General features: G+C 47.7%; 1 protein-coding gene across 2 annotated transcripts in view; it reads left to right on the top strand.

Moving 5' to 3' along the window:
- The first annotated feature begins 1280 nt into the window (after positions 1 to 1280).
- Positions 1281 to 7735, top strand: part of MFN2 (mitofusin 2) — a 29557-nt gene continuing 23102 nt past the window's right edge. Inside the window, exons 1-2 of one of the 2 annotated variants that reach the window (XM_004377233.2) lie at positions 1281 to 1313; positions 3458 to 3593. The gene's annotated coding sequence lies outside the window, so the exon portion shown is untranslated. Of the gene's footprint in view, positions 1314 to 3457; positions 3594 to 3945; positions 4293 to 7735 lie in introns of those variants that run through there. The other variant, XM_023732185.1, reaches the window with a different exon arrangement.

The raw sequence follows: 7735 nt of genomic DNA, 5'->3' as shown, positions 1-7735 counted from the left end.
AGAGGTAATTGTGGCAAGATACTACTGTGGTTATAGAGCAGGGCTACCCAGTAGAAATAGAATGGGAGCCAGTCACAAAATTTAAAAGTTTCTAGGAGCCACATTTAAAAAGTAAAAAGAAACAAATGGAATTAATTTTAATAACTTTTTTTTCACCCAGTGTATCTAAAATATTAATACTTCACATAATATTAATGAAATATTTTACATTCCTTTTTCATACTAAGTCTTAACACACATCACAGTTCACACAAGCCACATTTCAGGGGGTCAGTAGCCACGTGAGGCTGCTGGCTTCCCTGGAGACCTGTTAACTGCTGTATCCTGGTGCCTGGCACATAGGAGGGGCCCAGTGGTCTACCATATATGAGCTTGGGTAATTCTCCCCTCTGAGCTACCTGGAACTGTAGTGAGGATTACATAAAATGATGCATATTACCTGCCTAGTGACAAGCACTTAGTAGATGCTGATACATTGTTGTTGCAATTCTGACTTCCTTAAACGAGTCCCTAGGAGGTGCAGGCGGTTAACGTGCTTGACCAGCTGCTAACCGAAAGGCTGGAGGTTCCAGTCCACCCAGAGGCACTTGGGAAGACAGGCCTGGCAATCTACTTATAAAAAATTAGCCATTGAAAACCCTACGGAGCACAGGTCTATTCTGATACATATGAGGTCACTATGAGTCAGAAGCTACCCTAAGGCTGTTGCTTTGTTTGTTTGTTTTTTAACTTCCTCAAAGGCAACTGAAGGGCAACAGGCGCAAGCTAGTTGCTGTCTCCCTGGGTGAGTCAGCTCACCCTAACGGCCTTAAACTCGGGAGCTCTTCTCTAAAATTACACATGCCAGGTTGGATTCCAGAGCTGGCAGAGGTCTTGGGGTAAGGCTTTGGGGCAGCAAACAAAAGAGCAGGAACCGCTCACCCACGCCCTTGTTTTGCCCTTTGACAGCTCAAGGTCCCGCCCCGCCCCACCCCACCCGCGCCAGCTTTGACAGGCGCCTCCCGGAACTACAGCACCCGTGATGCAGAGCGAGTCCCGAGGGTCTACGTCATCGGCTTGGGACGCCCTGGCGGTGAACGAGCCCGCTGAGATTCCTCCCGACGAGGCGCTGAGCCCGAGGACACTTGCTTCATAGGGATTTGTTGGGTCGTTCGGTTGAACTCGGAGCCCCCCCACCTCACCGGAGCCAGAGCGGCAAACTTGCGGCTGCTGGTGACGGGCGCATCCTTCCCTTCCTCCTCCCGCTTCTCCCCGGGTGGCGCGCGCTGGTGACGTTTTGTCATGATGGCCACCGCGAGGCCGGGAAGGTGAAGGTGAGAGGGTGAGCGCGCCGGGGTGGTGGAGACTGGTTCGGCCTGACCCGGGGAGTCCTGAACAGCCCAGCGTGAACCGGTGGGACGCTGGGGGCCCGAGGATTCGGGGTCCTGGCAGGCGGACGTGTCCACGCTCCGGCCTCGGCGCCGGGCCCTCTGCGGCCCTGAGAGGAGGGGGCGGGACGCGGGAACCGGGATTGAGGCGTGGGGTCCCCTGAGGCTCCTTATAGTTCCCGCCTTCCCAGCCTTCATGGCTACGTTCCACCCCCGCCATTCCCCCGTTTCTCATCCAGCTCTCTTCATTCTGCCAACATTTATTCAGCGGCTGACAGGTGCCCACGTTCAGCCCGAAGCTCCTTTTCTGGGCTCCCCCACTTTCAGCGCTTATTGCGCTGTTACAGTCTATTATTGCATGACTTCTCACCGGACTGTAAGCCCCTCTGAGGCAAGGACCGTTTTTTATCCATCCCTATGCCTAGCGCCGAGTCCTGGTGACACAGTGGTTAAGCGCTTGGCTGAAAGGTCAGCGGTTCGAATCCACCCAGCCCTTCCGCGGGAGAAAAGATAGGCTGTCTGCTCCCCTAAAGATTACAGCCTAGGAAACCCTATGGGGCAGTTCTACTCTGTCATATAGGGTCGACTCAATGGCACACAACAACAATAACATTCCTTACACTTAGCACTGGACCAGGCACATGGAATAAATAGATGATTGGATGCGTAAAGCCAAAAGTGCGCATTTCCTTCTCTTCTTGTATTCCCTCGTTGCCCTATTTCTTTAAATTCTCTATCTTCTCTGTTTTTTCCCTCCTTGAAAAGGGCTCTGACATTACCCTTACCACGTCGCACGGGGTGGAAAGTAGCTCTATGTAGTTGAAAACAAGTGAGCTTTGGAGTCAAAGGAAGATGGTATCTCAATTCCAGGTTGGCTTAACTACCAAAAAACCAGATCCATTGCCATTGAGTCGATTCTGACTCATAGTGACCCTATAGGACAGAGTAGAACTGCTCCATAGGATTTCCAGGGCTGGAATCTTTACAGATTACACAAAGATTATCATTTTGAGGACTAAGGTGCGCCTGACCCAAGCCATGGTATTTTCAGTCACCTCATATGCATGCGAAAGCTGGACAATGAATAAGGAAGATGGAAGAAGAATTGATGCCTTTGAATTATGGTGTTGGTGAAGAATATTGAATATACCACGGACTGCCACAAGAATGAACAAATCTGTCTTAAGAGAAGTTCAGCCAGAATGCTCCTTAGAAGCAAGGATGGTGAGACTTCGTCTCATGTACTTTGGACCTGTTATCAGGAGGGATCAGTCTCTGGAAGAGGACATCACGCTTGGTAAAGTGTAGGGTCAGAGAAAAAGAGGAAGACTCTTAATGAGATGGATTCACACAGTGGTTACAACACTGGGCTCAAACATAGCAATGATTGTAAGGATGGCACAGAACCAGGCAGTGTTTCATTCTGTTGTACTTAGAGTCACTATGAGTTGGAACTTATTCAGTGGCGTCTAACATTAGCAATCTTTACAGAAGCAGACTGCCACATCTTTCTTCCTGCATAGTGGCTGGTGGGTTTGAACTACTGCTGACCTTTCGATTAACAGCCAAGGGCTTAACTAGTGTGCCACCAGGGCTCCTCTTGGCTTAACTAGCAGTCTGTAAATCTTGGAAGTATTCCAAACCTCTGTTTGACCCGTAGAGCTGAGAATTAAGGAAGACACTGTTGTAAAGCATGTGCCACATATAGATCTTTAATATGTTCCACTTTCCTTCCTCACCCCTACCTCCCACCTCTAGTCCTAACAGTTCCTCAAGCCCAGTCCTTGTCCTGGTTCTGCTCCTTCCTCTCCCCTCACCTCTCCTGATGTGCCTTTACCAGGGTCCCTGCGAGGACCTCCCTGATGCCTTGCACACATGGCTGAACACATGTTTGTGTACCCATAGGATTGGCCTCATGCTTCTGTGTTGTGTTTTTCCCCAGGGCACTTCCTCACATGCCAGCCCAGCTCCTGAGTACCTCAATGAGTAAGCTTCCCTCAGGGATTAGTTTGGCTTCAAAATCTGTTTCATACACCAGTTTTTTTTTTTTTTTTGCTGCCTATTGACATCTTCTTTTTCCTTCCTAAAAGTCAGGTGGAGTCAACCAAATCAGTAACCAACTTCAAACTGAGACAGGACAGAGGAGAGCCCAAATTCTTTTTGTCTTTTTGACTCCAGCCATGCCCATGATGCCCACCCTGTGAAGATCTTCACACCATCCAGAAAGTAAGTAGTAGCTGTGACTTCTGGCACGCTGGCCTGGCTCAAGTGGAAAGGGATGTGTTCTCCTGGCCATACACTTGCAGGTTTCTTGGATGAGGTCATCTTTACATAGAGCTGGAGTTTTCCGACCCATGTTGAGAAAAAACAAACAAACAAAAACTACTGTAGTTTTTTTCTAAGGAGCCCTGGTGGCACAATGGTTAGGCACTCTGCTGCTAACTGAAAGGTGGGCGGTTTGAACCCACCAGTTGCTCTGCAAAGTTGTGTAAATTTGCTTCCGAAAAGATTACAGTCTTGGAAACCCTATGGGGAGTTCTGCTGTGTCCTATAAGGTCGCTATGAGTTGGAATCAACACAATGGCACACAAAACAAGTTTCTTTTTACTTTCCTGGAGAATTTCACTGGGGAGAAAAGAGACTGTTAAAAGACTGACAGCTCAGAAAGTGGCTGGGATCTCCTGGGCTCCCTCAAGCATTAGTATCTTATCTCCCTTGTTCTCTGCTATGCTGGCTCTTCTCCTCCCTTCTCTGTCCAGCAGAGGTTGGCTTCTTGTCACAGCTCTTCTAAGAGACTGCACTGCCCCCTCTACCCTGTATACTCTTTTGTTTCAATTTCTCAGCTTCTCTTCTGTTCTTTGTGCCAGCAGACGATCGTGGATCCATTTTATTTTACCTGCTAGGAGTTGCTGTGCATAAAACTGGGTAAGGAGGCGGTGTGGATTGAGGGACCGTGCTTGGGATCCAAACACACCTTGGAGTGATTTCTGCTACTGCTCACCCTATATCCACGATGCCTAATACCTCTCAACTAATAGCCTAGGTTGAGGCAAAGCTTTTGATGACTTTGGAGTGTTAGTAGCAATTTCAGTTTAGAATTGGGTTTGGTTCTGATCTTAGGTTAATGTCTATTAATACTCTGCCCTCGGCACTTTTTGTGGAATGGGAGTAGGGGACTATCAGGATAAATGAGCCTTCTCCCAGAGTGATCCTAGGGATTTTAAAGGCTGTTGTGCAAAAGAAGGGTTTCTTTGTCAGATAAATTTGTGAAATGCTACGTTAAATATGGTTAAATGTATGTTTACAACAGGTCTTCCCAAAGCCTTTATTGTGCTCATGTGCTCCAACGGAGGGGGCGGTAGCATATGGTGCTTCACAAATTGATTCTACTAGAGACTCCTTTTTACATGGAGCATTGAGAACAACTAGAGTTCTGTGGACCATACTGAGAATTCTGCCTTAAGCTACCTTAAACTATTGAGAAATGATGATCTCAAGAGCACTTTGAGGATCATAATAGCTCTAACTGTGTCACTTAAGGTGTAGCTGATATTAGAGCTGGCTCTCTGGCCCAGCTATGCTTGGGGCACGCCCCCCACCCCCACCCCTCGGACCAGCAGCTAGCCCTGTGGTGAAGTAGGGACTATCACTTTCCGGAGGAGATACAGGAAGCCAGCGGCTTCCCATCACACTGGAAGGGTAGGAAGCCAGCAGGTGAAGCTCTGAGATAGGGGACCCTGTCTTGGCATCTGTGTGTGTGTTTTGCAGTTTTGGTCCTTTTGTGCATATGTGTATGTCTAGTTTGTTCTTTTGAAGGATTAAATTCTGGAACTTGAAAGGTTTATTAAACTCTGTTAACTCAGTGGGTTCCAAATAGAAACAGATGCTTAGCTAACAGCTGCTTTTTAAGAAAAAAAGTGGCTTTGTGTATTCCAGGGATGGAAGGGTAAGATGGTAACCACCCCCACCCCCCACCCCGGGGTGGGACCTGCTCTCTGTCAAAGACTGGCTCTCAAGAAGATTGTAGACTAGCGGGAGAGACAGGTATGGTCTGGTAAGGTTGTGTGTCCCCATGGAGATGTCAGGGAAGGCTTCACAGAGGGAGTGACACTTGAATTGGGTGTAGAAGGACAGATAGGAGTATGCCAAATGGGTGAAAAAGAAAAGAGGATTCCAGGCTAAAAGCAGCATGTGCAGTGCAAACACAGAATCTTAGCTTGGGAATTAGCAGAACCAGAGAAATAGACAGAGTTTGGAGAGTTTGGAGGGTTCCACCCAGGGGGTTGGGGGCATGTAGCTGCAGTCTGGGTAATGGCGAGAGCAGAGGGCAGCTCCTGGACAAGCTGAACTCCTAGCAGGCTTTGTAACCTTGACCCACTAAGCTCTTACTATTGTGCATGTCTTTGAATCTTGCACTTACTGAACACTAACGCTTTTGGTTTTATTTCCTTTGGACTTGCCACCAATGACCAGAACTTAAAAGCATCTGCTTCTAAAAGCCCAGCTGATCTCAGGGAACTTGCTGCCTGCAAGCGAATCACTTCTGGGGCTGGGCAGTGCTGCTGCTTATCACTTAGCAGACCTGTTTACTCCATCGCCATGGCAGCAAGTAGGTGCTGTGGGTGTGTTGGTGGACTTGCCCCTTCCCTGCCCTGAAGGCCGGTGTTCTAGAGAGAGTCTTGTGAGTTTGCTGGTAGAGTTTATTATACTGCTTTTTAATATGTAAAGCTACCTTTGAGCTTTTGTGATATGCTAAGCATATTGCTTGCATTGTCTTTTGTCTTCTGTTTACAGGGTATCATACTGTCCACATGAAAAAACCAAGGCTCTGAGATTAAATTCCTTGCTCAAGTTTTACAGCCTACAGATATTATGGTCACAATTTGAACCTAGCTCTGTCTGATTCCAAAAATCGCTCATCTACAATGCTACATCATGCCCCACCCCAGGCTCCTTTTCTTCTTTGGGTGGTCTGCCTGCCCGCCTGCCTGCTCTTTTTCTCTGAGAGCTTGGGCATAGCCTGCTGGGCCATGGAGAGCCTGATTGCAGTGCACTCTCCTTTTGGCTGTGGAGGAGCCAGAGTGTCATTTCATTCTCAATTGCCCGTCTCAGAGGACTGTTCTTTCTCTTACTTTATCTCTTGACACATGGCCTCTATGCTAGGAAAACGGTCTCTTGCAGCTATGTGTTATACTGGGGGGGGGGGAGGTAAAAATGGAAATAGGATCACTTCCCTCCTACATCTCTCCAGAAATCATTAACATTGCAAAATAATTTGTGGGTTTGGGCAAAACATGTTGGCTCGCATCTCCGTGTGGGTCTGTCTTTCTGCCCACTTTTTGGGATGATTGGTTCCTGAGAGCCATCTTTGGCATCCACTCATCGCACGTTTTTTCCAGACGTTCTTTCTGTTTCTCAGGAACTTGTTCAACACCCTTTGGCTCCCTTTAGAAGCTTCCTGTGTGTGCTTATGAGCAATGCCTTCTCATTTCCCAGCTGGAGAGAGTTGAGTGCTGAGTTGGGTGAGGGCTGATGACTCTGATTAGGTGGCTGGGAAGGGAGTGACCAGATAAGAATGTGCTTGGGCGTTGGAGACGGTAGAGCCTGGTACACACACAGCTGTGCACACTATCCCTCATCCTGGGAAGGGACTTTTTTTTTTTTTTTTTTTATACTTCCCGGGACCTGAGGGCTGTGCTGGGGCAGTAGTTCTATCCATGGCGGAGGCTCTGAGGAGGGACCTGGCAGGGGCCTGCTTTTGGGGCCGGGGATTCCTGGCCACCACTTTCTCTGGTATGTCTGCCTCTTTTGATCTTTGACCAAAGACCTCTAGGACATTGGAGTCAAGTCTCACAGCCCCTAACATGATAGTGCTTTATTAAAAAAATAGGTTACAAAGATGTGTATGACTGAGAGACCTGTACAAAATCAGACCATGATGATGATAAACAAAATCTTAACAGAGCTTTTTCAAGAATGGTGGGGTTATGGATTTTTTTCCTTTAGTTTTCACATTTTCTACAGTGTACATATTTTGTAAATTGTAGTGTCCCTCCTCACTTGAAGAATACCCTTCATCAAAGGGTACCTGTTCCCTCTCATCAAAAAAAATAAAATAAAATAAAATCCTGTTGAGAGTCAGGGCCATTGGGTTCCTGGACAGCGGAGTGGCTGGGGAAAGGTGACATTGAGCGTCATGCTCTCACTGGTTTCAATATTCCATGCTTTTTCTCAGGTGGATGATATATAGGAAAGAAGTCATAGTTCTGTCACACTTTTCTGCCCAAGATTCAGAAGAGGACTTCTCTGTGTTACCTCACAGTTCCTCCCTGTCTCTCTCTGAGGTGGCGAAGGCAGGGCCTGTCACT

The sequence above is a fragment of the Trichechus manatus genome, unplaced genomic scaffold (genome assembly GCF_000243295.1).
Source record: "Trichechus manatus latirostris isolate Lorelei unplaced genomic scaffold, TriManLat1.0 scaffold00048, whole genome shotgun sequence".
Classification (NCBI taxonomy): domain Eukaryota; kingdom Metazoa; phylum Chordata; class Mammalia; order Sirenia; family Trichechidae; genus Trichechus; species Trichechus manatus.
The sequence above is the reverse complement of the archived record's forward strand: the minus strand, read 5'-3'. Positions and strand labels throughout refer to the sequence as shown.